This window comes from Porites lutea, chromosome 9 (genome assembly GCF_958299795.1).
Source record: "Porites lutea chromosome 9, jaPorLute2.1, whole genome shotgun sequence".
In the NCBI taxonomy this organism is placed as follows: domain Eukaryota; kingdom Metazoa; phylum Cnidaria; class Anthozoa; order Scleractinia; family Poritidae; genus Porites; species Porites lutea.
This window is the reverse complement of record NC_133209.1, coordinates 16,309,281-16,334,006: the sequence shown is the minus strand read 5'-3', so window position 1 is coordinate 16,334,006 and position 24,726 is coordinate 16,309,281. Positions and strand designations below refer to the sequence as shown.

General features: G+C 38.7%; 2 pseudogenes; both read right to left on the bottom strand.

Annotated features, from left to right (window-relative positions):
• Positions 1-7,347: 7,347 nt before the first annotated feature.
• On the bottom strand, positions 7,348-8,713 carry LOC140948940 (uncharacterized; annotated as a pseudogene).
• A 164-nt stretch (positions 8,714-8,877) lies between these two features.
• Positions 8,878-11,005, bottom strand: LOC140948939 (uncharacterized; annotated as a pseudogene).
• Between the last annotated feature and the right edge of the window lie 13,721 nt (positions 11,006-24,726).

Genomic DNA, 24,726 nt, shown 5'->3' with positions numbered 1-24,726 from the left:
AAATCCTTATAACCCAAGTGAAATTATTCCCTAATTTCACGAGTATACCATTTGATTACCTATTAATATCATAGGTGACGAATTACGTTAGCAATCTTGGATTTTGACATGTTTATCCTGGATCGTATCGATCGAGAACTTCTGCACTCTCTCGAACGTTTAGAGCTTAAATTTGGCTTAAGTTCAGAGTTTTTCAACAAAATTCCTGTTAGAATCCTTTTTGATGTGCTCTTTCGTGTGTTCAGGTTTTCTAAAGCGTCTTTTTTGCCCTGACATCTTCATTCATGACATTTTAAAACTTCGTCGCCATCTTGACACTGAGACGTACGGAAGGTTGCCATGGCAATTTTGTAATTTCACATGTGAAATTACAAATAAACGCTGAAATTTCGCGCCAAAATTAAGGAGTAATTCGCCACCTATGATATTAAAATTGTAACGAACTTCTACAACTGAAGATGGAATAAGTTTCCAAAACATGTCTTGTAAATTGAAAATTGTTGAGTCATTTCTTCAGATAATAATTTTATATAATTTTTTATATAACATTAATGTTTATTATTTCACTTTTTCCCATTTCAAAAAAGTAAAGAGCAGGGAAATAGGGTATGACAACTTGCCGTACAAACTTGTTTGAACGGACGGGCAGGGTTGAACGGCGGCCGGAAATAACGTCACCATGTGTAAAAATACTACTTTTGCTAAGTTCCTTGTAATTTGACTTACGTAACCCTGTTTACGATAGCACAAAACAACAGGTAGGAATTTAAGGAAACGCTTTACATTGCTTTAGTGAGACACACTCGCATTCACTTATCATGACTGTCAGCTTGTCTAAGAGGAATTTCTTTTTGTCTCTCGATTTCACAGGAATCTCAAAATGGTTGCAGATACTCCTAAGCATGGCTACATTGAATTCTTGGAGCGTGTTGCTATGATACCGCTCACACAGGTCATAACTGTCAAAGCAGATAGGATGGGCGACGTTAATTTCTTCATTTACTGTGTTAATCAGATCCTCTCTTTCTGAAAATTCCTGTAAGCACTGTATGTCTTCTTCCTTTTCCGTTGACAAGCCGACAACACCCTGCTCTTTACGACGTGCTGCTGCCATCCGCGAAAAAAAGCTCTGAACTTGGTTCTTTGAAAGCCACTCAGATCTAGTAAACAAGCGTTCATTAGACTAATTTTTGCATTTCGTATGTCTGCTGCAACCTTGCCGGGGTCAGCCTTACGCCCTGTTCTTTCTCCTATTGTGAAACGTGCTGTTAAGTATTCTTTGACCTTTGGCGAAAATCTAACGCTACTTCTCGGTTTGCTTAAGGCCCAACCTGTTTGCAGAGATGATTTGCTTGAAGTGACTTCTGAAAACGTTGGCGGTTCCCCGGAGGGCACCGAATACATTTCGGTGTCAGCAGGGTTATCTACAGATGAGAATTTCAGTGCCCAGTCCCTTCTGATAACATCATACTGGCTTAGCCTGCTGGCAGTATGTTACATCAAGATGCAGCTCTAACTGCGCAAAGAATTCAAAGGCCTCGTTGCAACCGAGCATTGAACATTCAAACAGTGGTGTACTACTCTCAGTACTCTTGCTAGCTTCTGAACTGGGTTTTACCTCTCGAATTTCCAAGTGGTACATAGAATTCTTGGGATTCCACTGTTTGGAGAGCGGTTGGAACCTGATTGGTGATATAACGCATTTCATATGGAATGTACTTTCCATCGCCTATACCATAGCATTTCCACACTCTAAGACCATCAGCTTTATATTCAAAGTTATGAAACCTGCTGAACTGCTCCATCTTCTTTACAGAAAGAGTCTTTCTCGACTCGTTGACTACACAAACCGCGGCAGATGTTCTTTTTACCGGGTGTTGTATTAAGGCATCTCTCATGTCTGCAGCAGTTAAAACATCATGACCTTCGTTGCAGTACATACGGATGGAGGACTTCAATGGACACAGGATACGATCACAAATATCCTTTCCAGACTGTGGCTCTGAGTAATGATAACTATGTACTGTAACACCAACTCCTCTTTACGATATCTCTTACAGCAGAAATCAAGGAGCTGTTACGATAACAACCAGCCTTATCTGACTTTTAATATGCTCTTTGGATGAGAGGATTCCTGGCTTTTATTTTTGTCAGAGGGACTTCTAGAATTGAAGCTACTGAGAACCAATCCTGTGTACACTGATCAAATAGGTGCGCGTGAGAGATAACCTCAGTTACGCCGGACATGTCTTTGGTCACGACACTAGTGATGTGCCAGCTGAGCCCTCTCTTGCCATACCAATCAGTTTGTTTTTCTCTGTAACGAAGCTGCAAGAACTTCATAGCCCAATCCATTACTAGAAGGCACGAATCCTGATCAAGCTCTGCCAGTATATCTTGTTTCGCACATTCCTGGTTTACAGCTCTCATAATGTGGGCTTTCCACTGTACAATAGCATCTGAAGCTTTCTCGATGTCGTACAAGAAGTCTTCTTTCTGTTCTTTGCTGTAAAAGCGTAAGCTTTCACTGTCATTGACGGTTTGTTGCAATTTATGCAAACAGGAAGTGATGTCATCACATTGAGGGCAGCTAAGAGTATGTTCATGTGTACATTACTCTTGAAAATTTGGATCATTCGGATCACTTAGACCCAACTTACGGCAATGATCTGGACATGTGCTTCATTATCTTTGCAATTCTTCTGATATTCTGTTTTCAAATACTTCTTACCGTCCCGAAGAGATCTACTAATATCATCTGCCAAGCTCTTCTCCAGACCAATATGACCAAGCTCCTCTACTATTCGTTGCAGGCGCTCGAACGCCGCTGACCCATCGGCAGCTGTGTTGTCTAAACCACTCAAAGATTTCTGTTGTGAGGCCTCCCGTACTTCGAGAACACGAAATAGACTCGCGCGACTTAGGGGCTCATATTGTTCTTCTTCACGGAACTTTAGATATTGCCTGACCATTGTTGCTCTTGTTACTTTACGTATGATATTTAGCATTGTGAGTTTCTCGCCGCTTTTAAGCCTCAGTTTCCTTGTACCAAATGCAACATCTTGATAAAAGTATGGCCGGTTAACAAAGTCTAAGAAATGGTCAAGTTTCGCTGGGAGAAGTCGAACCCGATGAGAAGGCGGCTTTTCTACTAAGGAGCCTGGACTGCATTCTCTTGCGTGAGCTCTAGCGCGTTTGATTTGCCACGATGTTAGCTTCGCAAATGGTTCGTGGATCCTCTGAAGCGTCCTCGCTGGATATCTATAAGCATAAATGCTCAGAATTTGAGTCTTCACGTTTGTTGTCTTAGTAGCGCTGTAGGCTTGCATCAGTGGTACAAGATCCTCATAGTCTGCCTTTGTATCAGGAATACAACAGGACTGAAGTAGCTCCTGTGCAGCCTTTGGCGCTATAATCTCACACACGAGACTACAGACTTCAGTAGCCTTATCGATGCACACTTCTTTCTCGTGCTCTTTTGCCTCATCCCACGTCGTTTTTAACTGAAACGTTAAGGGAAGGACTTGTCTAGTGGTGGCAACCTCATTAAGCTTCCCCATGGCGGCATTGAATTCTGACATGGCGGACTCTGCCACGCCTTCAGCAACATCCTCCTCCCCAGAGCTACAGTCCGAAGGCCTCCACCCCGTCTTCCACTAAGCTGCTTTTGCTGCCGGTGTCACCGAAGGCGTAGAAGATACCGCAGCTGAGATCTTCAGAGATGCGATACATTTTACTAGTCTGTACAATTAAGGAAATAAAAATTAACACATACCGGATTCAAGTTTTCCTTTTACCTGATTATTATCCTCATTGTCGTTGAGACGTTAAATAAAAAAGTTCATAAAATAAAACAAAGAGGACTTGTAGTAAGCTGCGCACATAAAACCTGTCCCTATTAAATAAAAATGAAGTGATACGAAACCTTTTTAATACAACACACTGAACAATATTTCTGTATCTAGAAAGAAATGTGTTTAATTTGGAGTCATTTACGTTGAAATTCATCAATAGTTACGTAATTTATAGCTACGTACAGATACTGATATTTTGCGACGGAAATTATGCACCTTGAAGGGTTATCATCCTGTTCGTTGGTGTCTTCGCCTCCTTTCTGTTTCAATAGAGCATTATTTTCTTCAAGCTTGACTTTGTGTGAGTTAAAGCAAGATATACAGATCACTGAAAATAAAAGTAGCGAAATAATGAGATAAATCGCGAGAAAGAAATGACTGAATCAAAACAAACAAACAGACACAGAGAGAACAGGAATTGTGCATCAGGCCCCGGCGCGCTCTTTTCATACCGCACCTCGAAACCGGAGAGCTCTTTAAAACAAGTGAAGGAGACACAGAACGGTTCAAACGAGCGAAATTTACAGCACTAGAAATTTCTGGTGTTATCAACATGCGTCTATTACAAACCTTTCTAGCAGCCTTAACTGCTGACAAACTACCTTATTTTTCTATTACATTATTTAGTCAAATAATGATCATTATTTCATCTTTATCTTTTCCGGGTATATTTCATCGAGCCAGTTTAATTCCTTCCAGTTGATTTGCTAGCTCACTTAGAACGCTTCTCCAGTATCGCAAAGATCAGGGTTCGAATCCCCTGCAAGCCTGAACTTTTTCAGGCCTTTTTTTCACAACTGTACTTGAAAAGGAAAATTAAAAAACAAAACAACCGATACTACTACAGTTTATAATTTCGACGGGAAGATCGAGGAAACGTACTGAACATATTGGACAAATTGAAATTGAGTGAATTTCGTAGAGACAGAAAGGCTTTTACTTGAAGACGAACTACAATTGTTCTAGAAAGCCTCGAATTCCCAATAAATAAATATCACAAACCCGGTCAACAGAGACGTAATTAGATTATATATTTGCACGCAACGTTTCTTGCGCCTTCCCTTAGATAGATTTCTGCCAAAATGCACAGGAGCTTTAAACAAAAGGTAACATGGGCAAAATATAGATTATACTCACGGGATCCTATTGGAACGTTATTTCCAAAGATTAGAATAATTTCGCGTGACATACTTGCGTGTACAGCATTTCTCGTTCTAAGCTTTTTCTTTGGGCCTGGACGATACAGTGGGTACTGGCAGGTTCGAATTCAATGAAAGCGAGGTATGTAATTGAAATTTGACGATCGAGGTCGCCAGTATTTCCCCATGTCGTTTCTGTGTTTTTCACATATCCAGAGCCGCTCAAGTTGATCGAACGAAAGGTCGTGTGCTAGACCTGATCTGTTGAGGATCACGTCATATTCGAGGAGTTGCTCCTGAAAATGACTGTGGACGTTCAACTTTCGCAGTGAATCGTCGATACTGCTCTTGCAGTCTGAAAGTTTTATTAACTTGCCGCCGGACTCGGCACAAACAGATTCACCTCTAGCCTCGAATAAGCACTTACGGAGTTCCATTCCATAAAAAAATAGGGTGTTAAAGATTAAAACTACAAAAAGACTTTCCATGCGTTAACTATCCTTACTCGGCTCCTTTTCTGGGCTTTGTCTTGTCCATGATTTGACTGGCTAGCGGTATCATGCATAAAATGGCAGAGGATCTGATCAGCAGCGAATTTTAGAGGTCATCAATTTTCGATTCTTTTGTCCGTCTACCCTGTTTACTATTTTCACCATTTTATCTGGTCATAAATTTATTCAGTTAATTTCCTTTTGCTCGGTATCTTAGATGAAGAGGACCCAAGGAAACATAGCTGGTTTGCTTATTCCAGGTTTCTTAATTTCTCCGTTTCCGGTTTCTAGCTAAAGTTGGGTGACTAGGCGTGACATCCCAAGGTTTTACCGGGCTTTGAAGCGAACAAATTTTTATTTTCTCTCCGAAAACGTGGCTGAAAAGTCGATATATTCTGTTTCTCGAGCAAATTGCTCTGAATGGTTGTCTCATCAAGGTATTTTAATACAATACACGCGAAACATGAGCCGTATGATCGTGACATTTCGATCGGAGACATTTTGGATTCAACTCCGCCAGCAATTTTCAAGGCTAAAGTATACTTGATTTTTATGGAATCATGCTTCTCGGAAGTCAGGATTTTATTTCATTTGCTTAAACGTTCCAGCCTCGCATAAGGTAAGCCTAATTTAGACAAAATCTAGTCGAGATAAGTAGTGATGATTTATTACGCTTTAAAGGAAAAAATGGCAAAACCTCGAATGTGCGCATATAAAAACGACCATAACTTTTGAAATACTAAAATCGTACACAGGTTCTTGTGAATTCTTGTCAATTAAGGATCAATCTTTCCGGCTCTATAGTCTAGCTAGAATAACCAGCTCTGTCCCAAAAAGTAGAAATATGCTTCTAAACTAAGGCCATTTTTGGCCGTCTGTTTGATAGTATTTTATAGGGGTCATATTTTGGTTGATTTCATCTTTCTGGGTACGGTTACGGAGAAATACTTAATATCTAGAAAAACTGAAGACATTAATCAGTAAATAGGTGTCAAATTTAAAAAATTTTACAGCGCTCCCAAAAAATACCAAATTTTCAATTTTTGGGCCCCGCAATATGGCCATGGCGGGCCAAAAAACTTCGTGCTTCTTAGCGCGGCCAGAAAATAACTTTGAATCAAAGCAAACCTATTTTAGTTATAGTCTCGATAAAGGCTTTCATCCACCAGAGTTTCAGGCAAAATTATTTTTCACGCGAAATTGAGTGGGCAGTTTTTACTGAGACTGCCTCTTAATAGGTCGCACGCGACCTGAAACAGGCAGTCAAATACAAAAAAGGACTACGATCGTAGAAAAAGGTAGTCTATAGAGGGCAAATTTTAGGAAAAGCCGGTGGTGGCCGCGTCTGCGCATCGGGGCATTATGGCCAAAAAATTGTGAAATAAACTAAATAAAGAAATGAAACATTTCCAAATAATAGCAATATCAGTATTAGGTCACGGTTCCGTTTCTCCAGATCATGGCTCGAATCATGTTGAAACTGCTCAGCTTCGCATCTGACGCCTTTTTAAAGGAGTTAACTGGTATCCGAAGTGTTATACATTGCTTCTCCATTTTCCCATACAGTGCTATTGCAAATATCCTGCGGAAGTCGTGCCATACAGGAATCCTTCACCAGGGTTGTGCCTAAGGGACTGGTCATTATTTATCGTCTTGGGGGGGGGGGGGGGGAGAAGGGGTTTTTTTGCGACAACGGAGCACTTACGTGATCCCCCCTTACAGCATACAGTGTGGCTTTGATCCCCCCACATTGGCGGTGGAAGATTTCATGAATCCCCCCCCCCCCCTTCTATCCCAGCCACCACAAAAAGCCAATGTTACTATACGCAAACAAGTGACATCTATATTAATGATACTTACGTCTCATGAACCTTGAACAACAACTTCACACATTTGGTCATCTGATATGCACTGAATTGTCTGTGAAGGGTTACTCTTCTCATCCAAATCGTTGAAAACAAAGTCATTGTCGCTCTCGTCCTCCTCACTGTCGAATTCTTCCTCATATTCTTAATCCCCTGATTCCCCGTCACTTTCATCTTTGGCGCCACTCGATTCGTCTGTGTTCACAGACTCTTTGATGTGTCGATAATAATGACATCGAATAGCTTTTACTTTGTCAAGCTTCAGGCCAATAGTGGTCAGTCCGTGTTCTTTCAGGTAAAAGTCAAGTTTTTTTACCTTTAACTTTTCGATCTTGCCACTCTCGATAAGGTTGTCCCATTTGTAGTCCTTGTATGTCCGTTGCGCGTCTTGCCTCTTTCGTTCCTCAGCTTCTCTTGTTCTGATGTCTTTTCTGATATCAATATCTTTTTAAAACGATTAACATATGTAACAACACTCTCCTTATCAACATTGTATTTTGAACAGAAGCTCTGTAATAGTATCTCCATCGTTTATGACACTGAGAGAATGTTCCTCTTACAAGTCCTTCAAACATTTCTCGGGAGATAGTCATCCGGTGTCCTTTCTGTCGATTCCGTGTGAAAGACATCGATGAAATGTCCCCGATTGTTTGGGTCTGGTACAGGTTGTGGAGTTCTTTTTGTCTCTGGTCCCACCCATCTGTTGTTAGAACCCTAAGAACAGAGATTGGAGGTCTCCCCTTTTTTAGGCATCACGACAGAATTCCATAAAGAGCTCTCCACGGATATAATGGTCTTCCATAAACGATTCGATCTCATGTTTCTGAAGTATGCTGCACCAGGGAATTCCATTTTGTTTCTTCCTGATGCGCTCCGATATCTATCAAGATGAGAAATAGCAGAGTTTGTCCGTTCGGCTTCACCTTCCCCGCTGTCGCCCCTCGAACGATGGCATAGCACACGGTTATTGGAGTTGTGAATCCTTGCTAACTCGCGTCTCGAAACCTAACTTCGTGGTTAGGACCCGCATCTGTAAGGTCTGCCCATCTTGGCTTTACTGGTGGAAGGCAGAAATCACAAAGAACGTCAAGCCCCTGCTTGCATAACTCACGCACCCTTAATATTCTGTCTTTTCTCACATCTTTTCCGATGGATTCAACGTCCTCTGTAAACAAATCATTAACGACAGCTAAAACACGTTTGGTGACAGGTATCTAACTTGAAAGCAAAGCTCTTTTGTGCTCTGACAAGAAATTATTGATCCTTATTTTCAAGTGCCTCACTCTCTGTCTTTCGTAGGCCAAAAAATGGCAATTACTTTCTTTTTCTCCAGTAATTTTGTCTAGGTCACCTGATTCTGTCATATCATAATAAAGAAAGAGGTCATCATGTAGTCGTGCACAGCATTTACGAAATCCCAATAAATTTTGTGGTCTTTCGGGTGTCATTTCATCAACTTCAAAAAACAAGAGATCCTCATATCGCAAACGGACCGTTTCACTGGCCCAAACACTCCCTCAAGATCCCACTATTGCCTTGCCTTCACAACACTAGACCTCGGAAAAATACGGTGAGAACCCGGGGTCACATAGACCATTTTCTCCGGCCAGTCATATTTTGGCAACTTCCTCGCCTTAGAATCATCTGATGACGTCAAGATCTTAAGGTTTCTAGCTTTGTCAAAACCTTCATATGTATCTGGTCTTAGGTAAACCTTATCATCGGTGCCTCTCATGAAACAGAACGTCTTTGCTTTGGAATTTCTAGCACCCCAGAATCGCATATTTATGTTTTTGACATGTGCTCTTTGGTAGTGAGTGTTTTCGTTTGTGCTCTCTTCGCCTTTTGGCGGCTCTTTACAACAAAAAAGGCCTTTCGCACAGTGACGCTTCGCCTGAAGACTTCTTTTGTGACGCGGTCTTGCCCTGTTGTACACTGTCGTAGCGGATCGGATTATTTTTTTTGCCACGTTTACCTATCGGTAGTTGGCTATTAAAAGGAGGTTCCTTTTCTTCACTCTCTGGCCGGTATAGAGGACCGTATCATGTCATCTGCCATGATAAGACGATTTGTCCTCTATCGCCTTTGCAATGAAGTCTTCATCTTCTTCATCTAACTTGAGCTTAGGGCCTTGGTTAGACAACTTTCGCCTCTTTAGTCTATTACTCTCAATGAGGCTGGAAGCCTGGCGCTTCAACATTTGTCGTTTTCTCTGATAATTGTTATCGGCAGGCTCAAAGCAAAGTAGCTCCTCCGTGTCTTTAACTTTTTCCTTCAGTTCTTGCACTTCGTTGTCGATTTCTTGTAACTTTTTGGATGACCAAATACTTGTTTTCTTTCGATAAAGATTTTCTTTCCCTTGTACCGCCTTCTCAAGCTTTTCTTTCTTGGAATTCAACCGCAACCTGACGAGGTCGGCTGAGGCCTCAGTCGCATTTTTTATCTCCTCAAATACAAATTGAACTCTCTCCGTCATCGAGGGAAGACTGTCTGGATCAAAACCGAGATCTAACATTTCTTTTCTGGAGTATATGGATCGCAGTATTACTCTCAGGCAAATTATATCCCATTCTGTGTCCATAGTGGAAACGATACCTTGCACGGTTTCCTTATCAAGAACAAGAGCACTTTCTCCACTTTTAGTACCATAAGCACTAAATATGCCTAAACACAATGATTCTAAATCGACGTCATCAGGACGGAGGGTGACAAACTCAAAACCTATGCGTATACAAATAACACTGACACGAAGGCCATGTTTTTCATGAAGTAGGGCCTCGCGAAAGGCACCTCTCTCATATTTTGTTGGTGCCCCCTGAGTGATGACATTGAAACGGGAGATAGTACTCCAGCGCTTCGTAAAAGGGCATTGAGGACTTAAGTCTCGTTTTCCCATAAAGCAGACCTTATAGCTTGTCTTTTTTTTACATCTGAAATTGCCCTCGATAATTCTTCTTCGATGATAGCTCTATTTTGCTTTAGAGTGCAAAGCTGTCGGGAGTTAACTATCACCATCTTTTTCCTCTAAAGTAGTTCAAAAGGTGTTCCATCTTAGATAAAACAATTTAAAAATAATCTAAAACATCCCAATACCGGTATTTAAAGCATCTTTCACTGAAGCTCAGTATGGACATGGATATCATGTTTTATTTCATTTAACTTTGGACTAGATCAGACAGTATACATTTAAAGTCATGAGTTACAGGAAACTTCCCCAGATATGATCAACTTTTCATTAATAAGTTATAAAGCAACAACCCTCCGGTTTCATTATGCAACACTATACAACAGTGTCACGTTGTCCTTTTCAGTAAATTAAAACAGGGTAAATATTGAAACATATTGTAGGTATTCATACCCTGGACCGTTGCGAGTAACTGTTAGGTCAACTTGATGCAAAGACCCCTTCGTCATCTCAATTTATTTACTGACCAAAACCACCAGGATGTGATCATTTGCAGTATACAAATACAAAGAAATAACTCAGTGTTATTTACCTCGTTGTCCACATCCGATACAACGCGCTCAGTGCTCGCCCTTCGCTCACTTCTCTTTTCGTTATGGCTTTGTCTTTGGGTACTTTTAGTAAGTACATTCACGGAATGTTGTCCCAAAAGATCTACCTTCTCGTTCGGAGAACCAAGCTTCTCCGCCATACTATCCATCCGTGTTTTTAATCTCTACCAGTGCCGAAGTCTTCTCAGAGCGAATATCTTTATTATTGTTACATGACATAGGCTCGATTACCAGCCGCTGTTCGGCAAAATGAGCCTGCACTCATCTCTTCGGGGAGGATCAGAGACCGGATCCGGGAGACGGCGGTAATCGAGCCTAAACATGACATCGACATTACATCATATTACATCGTTAGCAACAACCACCAAGCTAAGCGTGCGAACGAAAATCGTTTTTTGCATTGACTTGTCTTTCAATGGATAGAGAAATTGACTATCTATAGTGTTTTTAGTTTAAATTACACAGACAATGCAAAAGTATTGTTCACCGACGCTGAAAGTTCCAGTGTAAGAAATTTTATCGCTAACTATAGAGAGGAATGTTTTGTGTGCTTAATAAAAAAATGATCCTGTTAAAGAAAAATAAATATAGAAAATTGTTTTTTACTAGGGCTGTCTGCCATTTGTCTTTTAAAGTCAGTGTTGCATTTAAAATATGAGAAGATCACTGTTTTTAAGAACATGCAGGTGCTTCATTACATTGACACAGTGCCGCTATTCGTACAGGACCTGTACACCGACGTGTATTTGCTATGACACGCGGGATCAAGTCTCTACTTTAAATTTATATGAAATTTCTAAGTCTCTTGAAATTTCTGATCAACAAATTTCCATGAAAGTGTAAGTCTCTTCAACCACTGTTCCATTTTTAAGGAAAAAATTTCAGTGGCAAATTTTGAAAAGAAGAAAAATTCGATGTGGCAAGATTGAGAACCGATCCGGGGGCGTAGAATCCATAGTTCGTAGCCTAACCACTCTACCATGGAGTAGTAACTCGCTGCTAGGTGGAGTTCGATGTTATTCACATAACAACAACGGTAACCCTAATTAGAAGCTAACCGTTTCGAGTCAGTGCTTTAATAGCCCTAATCAGTTTAGTCGGAATCCCGTATGAATAGCAAATACAAGACGATGTACGGGTCCCGTTCTTAAATAGCCAATAGAAAATGATCCCACTGGCACATAACTCTTCTCGGTATCGAAGTGTTTTTGGTTGAGAGCTAAGATTTTCCCTATTACTCGAGTCTAACCTGATTGATGAGATTGCTTTGCATGGAGTATTTCGGCGAACCTACACAAGCAATATTAGAGTTTTTTGCCGCTTCCGTAGATAGGCTAGTCTGCTCCACAGCCGTTTTTAGTGGGGAGGAGCGTTGCGTGACGACACTAAGAACGGCTGTGTATCAGACTATCAATAGGCCTGCTGCCTTTTTTCAAAGGTTCCCTCACCTGGGAGAACAATGCAATATTTTCGTCTCACTGCTTTACTCTTCGACAGCGTCGGAATAGTACAATTAACTCTGAAAGGGACAACAATTTAAAGCCTTTAAAGACAGACATCTGAGACATCTCCACGATCGTGCCGTGATTTGACGCCATGTTTGGTGCTTGAACTGGCGTCCAGGCCTCCCCGCTTAGTGACTTACGCAATCACGTGGGGCTTTTGAACCAACAGAAATGTGTAGAAGATCAGTTTTCTTGGTTCGAATCTTTAGGCGGACTTCTGTGCAGTACGACAGTGTTGTGTAAACGGATAGTCTTTGCAATGAATGCATCCGAAAAGGATGTTATTTTCAACGCAAAATATCACTTGTGAGGTTGCTTATATTTGGCTTGTTTCAAATCGACTTCGATTAAACCATGACTCAGCTGGATCGCACATTAAAGAGGAAGGTAAGCTTAATATGTACACAACTCGTGTTTGGTTGCTCAACTGAATTCGTCCTCTCGATTGTCTGCTGTTTATCGGTTTTAATATGTAGTTTCCATCTTTCTTGTTCATGCAGATATGAATGTGGTCTTTCCTGCAAATTGCCTTTGGAATCCTTTGGAATAATCACTAATTCTTGCAGCATTAGAAATCGAAGACTGTACTTGGATGGACTGCTTCGATGTATAAGAAGAAATATCATATTTAGAATTTTCATGCCTGCTACGTAAAAACTATACAAGAGACTGATAAATTATAATTGTGGCTGACGCCGTTTTTTCCCAAGGATTAGGTAGGACTTTGCTTTAACTAAATACCATAGTGGTTCTGATCGAGGAAATAAGAAGCACTTCCATTTTTCGCCGCATTAAATAAAGCCATGTTTAAGTCTTACATACTGACGGTTTATGCATTTAAGTATTAGCTTATTTTTTTCTCTCAATTATGCATTTGTTCGCCTGTTACTTTTCTTAAACACCAGGCCAAGATTCCTTTCTTTATATTAAATCTAAATTTCTCATTTAAGCTACTTCAATATGATTGCTGCATTCTAAACTGCAGTGTATATAGTCACAAGTAAACATTAATTTGTTAAACTACAGTATGTCAAATTTTCCGCCAAAAGCATGTTAACTTTTGATTGATATCTTTAAAAAGAGATTTATGCGGTCGTTTTATTGATTAAATAAATTGCAGTGGACCAAAATCTGTTATGTATTCCATTTGATTCACTGGATATTTTAAATGTCTAATTCCTGTGAATTCCATGAAACTCCCTGGAGATCCATGGAATAATCGATGGAGCAGTTTCTATGAAATTGCATGGAACTTTTCCATGGAATTCCATAGAAAATGTCCTAATCCTCCATGGAAAATGTCGATGCAGAAATTTCCATGGAATTCCATGGAAATTGGTGTCGTAATGTTTTCCATGGAATTCCATGGGAAATGTCCTAATAATCCATGCAAATATTTTCCATGGAACTCTTTGGAGAAATTTCCATGGAAATTGATGTCCTAATCCTCCATGGAATTCCATGGAATCCCATGGAGGTTTTTCACACGGGTAATACCGGCCAGCGGGACAAGACAAATTGATAAGACATTTTAAAAGAATTGCTCACTATACAGGACCAAGAACTCTTCAAAAGTCACAATAAACGCAAACTTCGTTAACAATACAGTAAAATCACGCTTCTCTGGCGATAAAACGGCTCCTTTGGCTCTCAGTTTTAACCGCGCTTGGGCCGCCATATTGGATGAGAATATTCCCGAAGTCGGCCCGAATCGGAAACTCGTTCCTAGTACTCCTCGGCTGTCCTTTTAGGCACAATCCTTCCCCAGTCCTTCAGTCCATCAATTCGCCATCATTTTCTTTAGTCCTAAAAATATTCACCGCTATTCTGACCCTGGGCCCCCCTCCACTGTTAAAACATTAGAGACCTTTAGATTCTAAGACGAGTACGACTACGAGTAGGAGATTTTTTCAATAGTAATGGCGGGAAAACGTGGTAGCCGTCGTCATTCTACTACGAGTTTTAGCCAGAATGTCGAAGTGGCGGAAACAACTTATCAAATGTTAGAAGTTTTATCATTTCGCGATCGGGAGAGGGTGTAACCTCCTTCACTATAGGTGACAGTGCTAACTTTTCTAGTGAAAAATGGTAAATGAAGCTTTCCGGAGAGTCTATGATTTGAGAATACGCGAAAAAACTTTAAGTCAAATCTCGCACTCGTAGTCGTCCTCGTCCTGGAATCTAAAGGTCTCCATTTACTACCTTAAAGCCGTTAAAGCTATGACCACTAAACCTAGTGACTTTTCCTTAAAATTATCACGAAACATTTTGAAGTCGTCAAGACGAGTTCTGGCACCCACGATTTTCAAAATTTGCCTTTTTTTGTACAAAGTATTGATTTCTATTTTTACCCATTAAATTAAAGCATTACACTTAACTTAGCAATATTTGGTATTTTGCTGGTGCTTTTATAATACAATTTCATATGTTTTTAATATTGTTTTCTACAGACGTAAACGAATGCCGATTTAATCGAATGTGCAAGTGCGCTGATGGCTCGAACAACTGTGGAGCTCACTGTAGAGACACGCTTGGTAGTTTTAGTTGCTCTTGTAAAAGAGGTTACAGAGTGTTTCGTAAAACGGTGTGTGTAGGTAAGTGCGTTATGCAGCTGAAACTAGAGGGTGCTAAAACAATTGAGATGCAGAACTGTTCCATTGGAACCTATTGACTCCTACTCCAGATCAGACAAGGCGCAAATTAGCTGTCCCATCTTTAACCCAGACCGGGACTGAAAACGACGCTTTTATCCCAGCAGTGTTGCTGTTGCGTAGGGCGATTAATTCTTTAAGCAAAATAGTTACATGTACAAAGTGGAATAAGGCATCAAATTCAGCACAGAGTTTGTTTTAGGTGTAAATACTAAGAAAATCCAATACCTGCTGAGGATGCCCATATACCAAGCCAGGACTAGAGTCAGGACCTCGAGAAAGGACTAGACAGTTTTTCGCTTTCCCGCCATTTTCACGTCCTGCAAGTCCCATGACCATTAAGAAGGAAAGCTCGAGTTCGGGTGACCGTTAGGTTCGGGTTAGGGTAAGGTTAGGGTTAGGGTTAGGGTTAGGAGGTTACCAGTTAGGTTAGGAGTCCTTTTCGTTGCTTTTATTTTACTTTTTTTTGGTTTATTAATTATTTTTATTTATTTATTTTTTTGCTTACTGAAAGATTCGAAAAGTCCTAACTGGATTCCTGGCTCGAGCCCAGACTCGAAGTCCTGGCTCGATTCCTGTCTTTGATATTAGTATATCTTGGTTGTGCTCAGCCTTGTTTTCACACAATTTAAAAGGGCTCTGTTTTGGCTGTCTTTTTTATTTTGTTTATCATGCCAGTCACGGTTACGCGTCCTTGAGAAATTGGAACAAAATTACAACTCTTTGTCAAACAAAATATGTCTTCCAAGCATTATATCAATCTTTACAAATAAAAAAAATGAACATTGAAAAACCATTTCAGTCGTCTTCTCGTTTGTCCATCCGTGCTTCCTTTTGCATTTGCTGTGTCATTTCTACCCTCTTCTAACCCTTTTGGGTGGTTATTTTAATGTTTCACTCAATTTGGTGGCAATTCTCTCTGTTTGAACATTCATACATTTTGTGACACGGCCTCTTTAAAAGTATTCATTTCAGGCGACACCGTTTTTTTCATCAGGAGAAACAAGGCTACAAGCGTTACTCAGACTACTTTTGGTCTCCTTTCTAGATATTAACGAGTGTTCGGAGGGAAAATGTGGACAGGATAGGTGTTACAACACTCCTGGCTCTTATTATTGCTTATGTAGACAAGGATTTCACAAAGTTAATGGAAAGTGCAAAGGTTATAATATAGTCATATGTTTTTTCCACAGGACTAGGGTGCTTTTATATTATGCAACATTTTTTTAGTTTAATTACTCACTGATTTCTTTCTGGGCAGAGTGAACATCATGTAGCGTAAAGGAACGTCGTGAGGAAAATATCGATGTATACGAAAACAAAGGTGCTGTGGTGATTCATCTCAAAAAATTTAGAGGGTTAAGTCCTAAGAGTGGTGTCTAGGTCAGTTCACTAAAATTTAACAAAGGTCAGGGGAGTATCTTAAAACCTTCATCGACCTTTTTCTTCTTCTTTATTGAACAGGCTTAAAAAACGTGCAAATTGCCAAATGGCGAATTCTACCTACCTGTTTCATGAAACACTAGTGTGTTGTCATTTTTCCGCGGAATGCTTTAAATTAACAATTCTTTTCGCTTTTTTTGTAGGGTTTAAAATCGTCCCGTGTGTTAAGTCTTTTCAACTGGTTTCGCGTTCATATTTGTGTTGCGCTCCTTTTTTTACTTTTTTTGGTGCAACGCCGACTTGCAACGCTGAAAGGTGCTAAAAATCGCCTTGAGAATTGTCCCGTCAGGGTAACATCACCTTCACTGTCTTTGTTTGCCAGATATTGATGAATGCGATAACAACAATGGCTTTTGCGAACACACTCGGTCTACTTGCGACAACAGACCAGGTAGTTATCGCTGCATTTGCAACCAAGGTTTTCTTTTGGACGGTAGCGGAAGAACATGTTCAGGTAAGGAGTCAGCTTCCTTCTTTTACTATGATTAGTTTTGTTAGAAAAAAAGAACAACTAATCTCAGTCAATCGACCACTACCACTATCTACCTGCAAACGAAAGACTTCCTCGGGGCCTATGCAACCACTGCGTCCACACCAATTTGTATCTAGCAACTTACGTCAGCCACTTACTTTATTATGAACTTGCGTAAGACGTATTAATGAACGAAATGGTTATCCATAGTACGTGATAAAGGTGCATACAATATTTCGGCAATATCATGTTTTCCCACTATTATAATTGTAACCAAGCCTCTCCTTAAAATCTGCATGTTATAAATGCCAACGACATCTCTTTCCCACCTCCTTCTGCTAAATGTTTTCCTGTCCGCAATTGATCAGGTCTGGGCTTTTCAACGTTGGAAAGTGCCCAATAATTCACTATCTAATTCACTATTCACTATCTTATCTACCGAATAATTCACTATCCAGCAACATTCAACCAGAGAATTTGTCGCAAAAGGAATAATACAAAATTCTTAACAGATGAGTTACGGTTGTTTTTTTGTTTTGGATTCAAAAATGGATTGTTTCATACAGGAAAATAATTCCCTTACGAAACCATATGTATTTTGAAACTGATTTTAAGTATTTAAAATGTATTTTCAGTATTTGAACACTATTTTCCTGTATTTTAATCCTGTTTGACAAAAAAATTTAAATTTTCGCCCCTGTTTGAAATATATCTTAAGTGTAGTTAAGTGTAGTTAAGTGTAGTTATGGTCTTTCAAGAACGAGCGAAGAAAAACTCCAATCTAGAATTCCATATAGGTAAAGAAACCATTGATGTTGTCCATGAATATACATATTTAGGAACCCGTATCTCCTCAACCGGTAATTTTAATATCTCACTCGAACACTTGAAAGAGAAGGCTCTTCATGCTCTTTTTAGTTTAAGAAAACACACAAACTTTAGCAAATTAAAACCTTCTCTTGCTTGCAAAATATTTGAAACGATGATTTCCCCAATATTATCATATAATAGCGAAATTTGGGGTGTATATGTAAAACATGATTTTAAAGCTTGGGACAATACCCCAATTGAAAAAACCCACTTGAAAGTTTGCAAACGTTACCTAGAAATAAGCAATAAAGCTTCAAATGTTGCAAGTACAAGTGAATTAGGACGGTTCCATTAATTATTAATATTTATAAAAACATCCTTTATTACATATTGTATCTTCTGCGTAAAAACGAGGATACTGTTGTTAAACAAGCCTTTCGTACTTCGCTAGAACTTCACTGTAATGGTAAAAATAGCTTTTACCATAATCTTATGAAAATACCTGAATATTATGACCTCCCTGATTTTGATCCTAATAATCTAAGTGAAGCTAAGATCAAACACTAGATATAATAAAACAAAACTATATTGCATATTGGCAACATACAATCCATCATTCTAAGAAACTACAATTTTACAGCTTATTTAAACATGATCATAAAATTTCAAGTTATCTAGACTTAATTAGAAATTCTGCTGATAGAAAAGATTTAGTGAAAATTCGTATAAGTAACCACAAACTCATGATTGAAACTGGAAGATATAATCAAACTTCCCGCAACGATAGATTCTGCCCTATTAATAACTCTGGTATAATTGAAGACGAATTTCATTTTCTCTACCATTGTCCAAAATACTCAATCCCAAGGGAGAAATTCTACAATCAGATCCAACAAAATTTTGTCGACTTTAATCAGCTATCTTACACAGAATTAATAATTAAATTAATGAATTCACAGAATTTTTCCGTAAATTCACATTTGTTGAAATTTGTCTCATTATGTAATGATTTACGTAATAATTTGTTATCAAATCATGCTGATGACACTTGATTGACTATAGTAATCATTGCATTGCATTATCATTGTTATGATTTGTTTGTTTGTTTGTTTGTTTTTTTTTATGTTAAAGCTTGAGCAACACTGTAACTACATAATTATAGTCATGCAAATAAAGCTTATGTTGTTGTTATTTCATCAAAAGGAAAACCTCTCTCATCAATTTACAATGTATTTTGTTTAATAAATATGATTAAAATAGGGTATTTAAAATGTATTTTGGGCATAGAACCACTAACACTATTACAAACAGAGTTCAAATAGACTATTTGAAATATGTTTTAAGGGCTTAAATGCGACTGTATTTTAAATACTTTTAAATAGGGTACTTTAACTCTGTTTTGAATTGTATCTAAAATGTATTTTGAGACTCATCCACTCACAAAGTTACAAGCAGAGATCAAATAGACTATTTGAAATATGTTTTAAGACCTTAACTTACTTAAACACTGTTTTGAGGTCTATTTGAATTGTATTTTGGGCACACAACACTCTAACTCAGACGACGATCCAGTAGTATCCCATGATGCATTTTTCCAGAAGTATCACGCAATATCGCAGTCATGGCAGATTCCATCGTGAAATAAGGTCGTTTTCTCGTCGGCTTTTTTCTCATTCGATTTCCATCAGTAAAAGTAAGAAAATTGCATTATTTCGTTATTTGACGTGTTTTCTCCGATTTGCAATGCCTTAAGAGCGAAGTTTCCACATAGAAACATTTATTTTCATGGTTTCAACTAGTCTTCCCATCACAAAGTGTTCAGTGACCCACAACAAGGTCATGAATATTCAAGAATTTTAGGAATATATGTTGAAATCTTCCAAACGTGGACCTCACGCCAGAAAAATGAAGTCCTGAATACTGTACAGGGTAAGAAGTACCCAAAAGTACCCGCATTTTGAAGACTTTTTCATCGACAAAAGATAGCTGAAATTTCGAATCTTTTATCACATTTCAACGCCATGTTTGAGAATATATGGGTAAAGTCTGCTGAGGGCTACAATCTGTTGGGCGCTTTCGAGAGCGCTTTATGCCGAAGCAATCACTTTGTATTTTCAAAGTGGTTATTGTTAAAAGGAATTTGACGATAATTATTTTAATTTGAAGAAGGAACGGTGAATAATGGTGTGTTTCACTGTGATAGGAACCCAAAGAAAGGTGCCACGCAGCATGTAAGCCGGCACAACGTAAACAAGCCTGCTCAGAATTTGAAAAAGAAACATCAGAAACTTTATTTATTTGAAAAAACAGATCCGTATTCTGGCCAGGAAAGTTCCTTGCATGAAGATTGCTTGAGTCAGTACCGGGTAGATTGTGCTTCAGAGAATTGTTTGTCGCATCGATAGGTTAAACTTTATTTGTAACTGCCGTTGTAAACTGAGCGCCTGTGAGCGCGATGCCTTAATAAATCCTCCTTTGGTAATTAGCTTCACAGCGTAGCAGCTGTTTTGTTAATTGGAACCACTTTTTTGATCAGTCATGGTTTTGGTTCTCCTCAGGCCTGGGTACGGTTCTCCTATTGAACCGAGCGAAGCTTATCAGTTGCCGAGTCTTATACTTCGTGTTTACAGTGTGACCGAGCGCACAAGCAGTAGTTCTCGACAGATCACTGAAACACATGTAAAACCCTTAGTCAAAGTAATGCTGAAACTCTCCTTTAAAGCATAGCGAATATAAGCCAACTCGATAATCTCAACTAAAGCCGAGAAGCTGCTGAACCGAAACATGTTTGGAACCATCCTCATCGAGCACTGCAATGCTCATTTCCCGCGTGCTGAAGATTACTGATCATGATATGTCACGTACGCAGTGATAATATAACATGAAACGAGGTGCATCATGGGATACTATTCGATCGTCGTCTGACTCTAACTATAAAAACAGATTATACATAAACTATTTAACGTCTGCTCAAAGACATCAAATGCTCACCTTACTTTAAATACTTTAAAATAGAGTACTTATTACTTATTATTATTGAGGTGCAATATTGTAATGTATTTTGGGATACTTATACTCAGACAAAAGTAACAATTGCACAAAGTTAATTTTTAAGCCTTCATCGTGTCACGAACTCATAAATGACACAAAACAAGCTGTCATATAATGTGGACCGAAGTTCGAAGTTCTAAGCTGAGCGAAAAATTAAATCTCCCAGCAAATCAAAAAGAAATTGAAAAAAGAGAAGAAAATTAGGAATAGATTTTAGCTTTGACTGACAACACGTAATTGTGACAGTGTGCCGATAAAAGATCAATCCGTTCCTCAATGTTCATTACCTGCAAGCTCTCTGAGAAAATCTCCCGCCTAGATTTTAGCCGTGAATCAATTAATGCAGTTAGGGGACATTCCGTAAGTTTTTTTTATAAGAAACTTCTTAAAATCGCATTTTAATTTCATATAGAAATTTTTCACAAATAGCCGAAGCCGCGGGCCGAGAACCGGATGCACACGGTCAACAGAGGTTTCTCTAAAATAAGCCCTTGAAATTACACAAGCTTAGATCTCACCTCGTATATATTGCACCAAGAAACAACGCTCAGATCTGAATAAACTCCGACATATGGTTATCTTTTTCGCATAGATTATTCAGCACATGCACGGCATATTATTTCTGAGATGTCACGCGCGACTGAAATCACGACTTCGCGCCGCGGTGATGTGACAAAAGCACGTGATAAACAAACCGTCCTTTGTCCTTTGCTCATTTCAAATTATTAAACCGGCGGTTGCTGTGAGCTTAAATGCGCTTGATTTTACTGTTTGTTACGATCTTACAAAAGTACACTTCAACTCTGCGGATTGTCTGAACACGTAGATGTTGCTTTTATCTCGAAACAAAAATGGGTATGACTCCACAGCGACTGCTATGCCCTCGAAAGGTTCTGGTTCAGGCGGTGCACGCGGTCTTCCAAGAGTCTTCTCTCAGTGTGAGTATTATATACAATGTTCCCTCTATATGCATAACACTAAGACGCTCCAATATACTCCATATGAGAAACAAATGAAGGGTAGTAAACATTTATATACTCCCGCCTGTACGGCAATTTTAGGTTTTACAGCATTCCTTGCTCAGCCTCGCTGTTCTCGGTCACTTAATGTCATGTCTCCGGCCTCTTTCATTCTCGCGTAAATTTGATGGTGTTATGTTGTTCTTTATTTTACCGGTAACGTCAGTAACGCTATACCCTTTTGAAGCCAAAGATTGATAGCCTGTGTACAGACCCCCCCCCCCCACTCCCCTCCGATTTTTATTGAGGGAAGGGGGTCTGTACACAGGCTAAAGATTGATTTGAGCATTTCTAAAGACTTCCATAAGAATTTCCCGAGCATTCTTAGGGAAATCAACGTAAAGTAATCGGCTAAGAGATAATTCTCGTAACGCAAAAAACCCTCCGTTAAATCGCCCCTCCGAATATAAGCCCCCCGGGGGGCTTGTACTTGGAATTTGCCCTCGAATACAAGGTAAAACAAAGCAAAAATGGTAAATTTCCTTGCCACTACAAGCTAGCCCAATCGATTTTGAAACGCAAAATTCCCTCCGTAAATAAGCCCCTCCGAATATAGGCCCCTCCATAAAAAGCCCCTCAAAAAGGGCCTTTGAAAAATATAAGCCCCGGGGCTTATTTTCGGAATTTTACGGTATGCGTGCTATTGCTTTTCTTCTTCTGTGGTATTTTAATACCATTTTCAAAGTATGTTTACTGTATTTACAAAGACGAGTATTTTACTAAATTTCGAAACCGATTAAACAGCTATTAAAATATATTTTGAAGTATAACATTTGAATAGCGTTTTAAACAGGTTAAAACACCTTTCAAATCAGTCGAAAAATATATTACAAATATATTTTTGCACCTATTTTAAACCTGTTTTTTCAAAATACGTTTAAAATTGCCATTAAAAATAGTTTTAAAATAGTATAGCAAATTAAAATATGTTTTTGAAACTGTTTTTATCCTGTTTTTATTCCGATTTATAAGGTATTTAAGAGCGCCTGTCTGTAAAAATCAGACAAATTCAAAATTTCATGCACTGCAACGGTGGAAACTTCGATTTCTTTCATATCTTAATGTTTCATAGGCCAGGGTATAACTAAAATCACTGTATAGTTCTTTCGGTGAAATAACCTTTTATTTCAGAGATAAATGCAAATAAGCAAAATCCGTTGTAAAATCGTCATTTGAGGCGCTCAATTATTACATGGGTTTGAAACAAGCCTCGCGTGCAAACACCGATTACTCTGCCGTCTTTAAAACATCACAGCCTTCTTTTATAACTTCTAAATATCTGTTAAAATCATTTGGGGAGATAGTGCTCTGTTCTTCGTATACAATATAATTTAATTTCGAAGGCATACAATTTATATTTTATTAGATTTTCGAACATTCACAATTATTCCACGAGGCAAAGTATGAGGCTATCCCTACCAAACGTTAAACAAAATTTTCGGGGAAAAGGGCCTTTCTTTTTACTGGCGCAAAAATTTTTAACAATCTCCCTTTAAACATTGTGATCAGTGAAAACATTCAAACGTTCTGCCGCCGAGCAAGACATTTCTTTTTATCATAACTTTGATACTTTATTACTATTTTAGACTTTAAATGGGATTTGGCATTGTATTTTTAGGCTTTTAATGTAGTTCTTAAATTCTAGTATTGTATTTTTATTAGGCTTTTTAAATGTAATAGGTCATGAAAATTCTTGATGTAATTTAATTTTTTTAAGATACAGGGCCCCTATGGAGACCAGCCTTTGAGCTGAATGGGCTACCCTGTGTAAATAAAGTTTTATTTTACTTTACTTTAAAAGTAATGCGTGAAAAAACATAATTTTCACCAAGTGCGAAACCTTCAAATCGATTAAGCTGCTTGTCGTTGAATGTTAGAAGGATGGTCTACAGATTCCTGTTAAATTTCTTTTGGAAAATGATTACTAGCGACGAGAGAGCTTTACAAAATCTGTTAAGAATAGTATTTGTCCTGTGACTACGTTGACAGTTGGCGCGGTGTACAATTACACGTTAAAAGACAAAGATCAAACGACTCGATAATCGGGCTTAAATGGCCTTTCGACTCGTCGTTTACAGCGGATTTTAAGGTAAGAACATTTCAAAAGGGTTTCCTATCTGCTTATTTTAACTTAATGTGGGTTTAGACAAGTTAAGGCACTAAATTTTATGTCCGACTCGCAACTTCAAAGTTGACCGCGGAAGGTCAAATATCTGCATTTTGAACAGATTTTGTAAAGCTCTCGCGTCGCTATTAATCCTTTGCACATAGAAATTTTTACAGGAATCTGTAGACCATCCTTCTAACATTCAACCATCAGCAGCTTAATCGATTTGAAGGTTTCGCACATAGTGAAAATTATGTTTTTTCACGCATTATTTTTACTGAAGTAAATTGTATACCTTCGAAATTAAATTATATTGTATACAAAGAACATGCTGAGCACTATCTCCCCAAATCATTTTAACAGATATTTAGAAGCTGTAAAAGAAGGCTGCGATGTTTTAAAGACGGTAGAGTAATCGGTTTTTGCACGCGAGGCTAAAATCCATGTAATAATTGAGCGCCTCAAATGTCGATTTTAACGGATTTTGCTTATTTGCATTTATCTCTGAAATAAAAGGATATTTCACCAAAAAAAACCATACAGTGATTTTAGTTATACCCTAGCCTATCTAACATTAAAATATGAAAGAAGTCGAAGTTTCCACCCTTGCCGCGATATGTTTGATTTTTACGGACAGACGCTCTTAAAAACTGTTTTAGACCTGTTTTGAGCCTTGCAAAAAGCCCTGGAATTTTTTATATCTTTTAAAAGAATTTTAAAATACTTTAAAAATTCTTTTTAAAAGCGTTTTAAACAGGTTAAAACACCTTTAAAAGCAGTCGAAAAATACGTTAAAAATACAC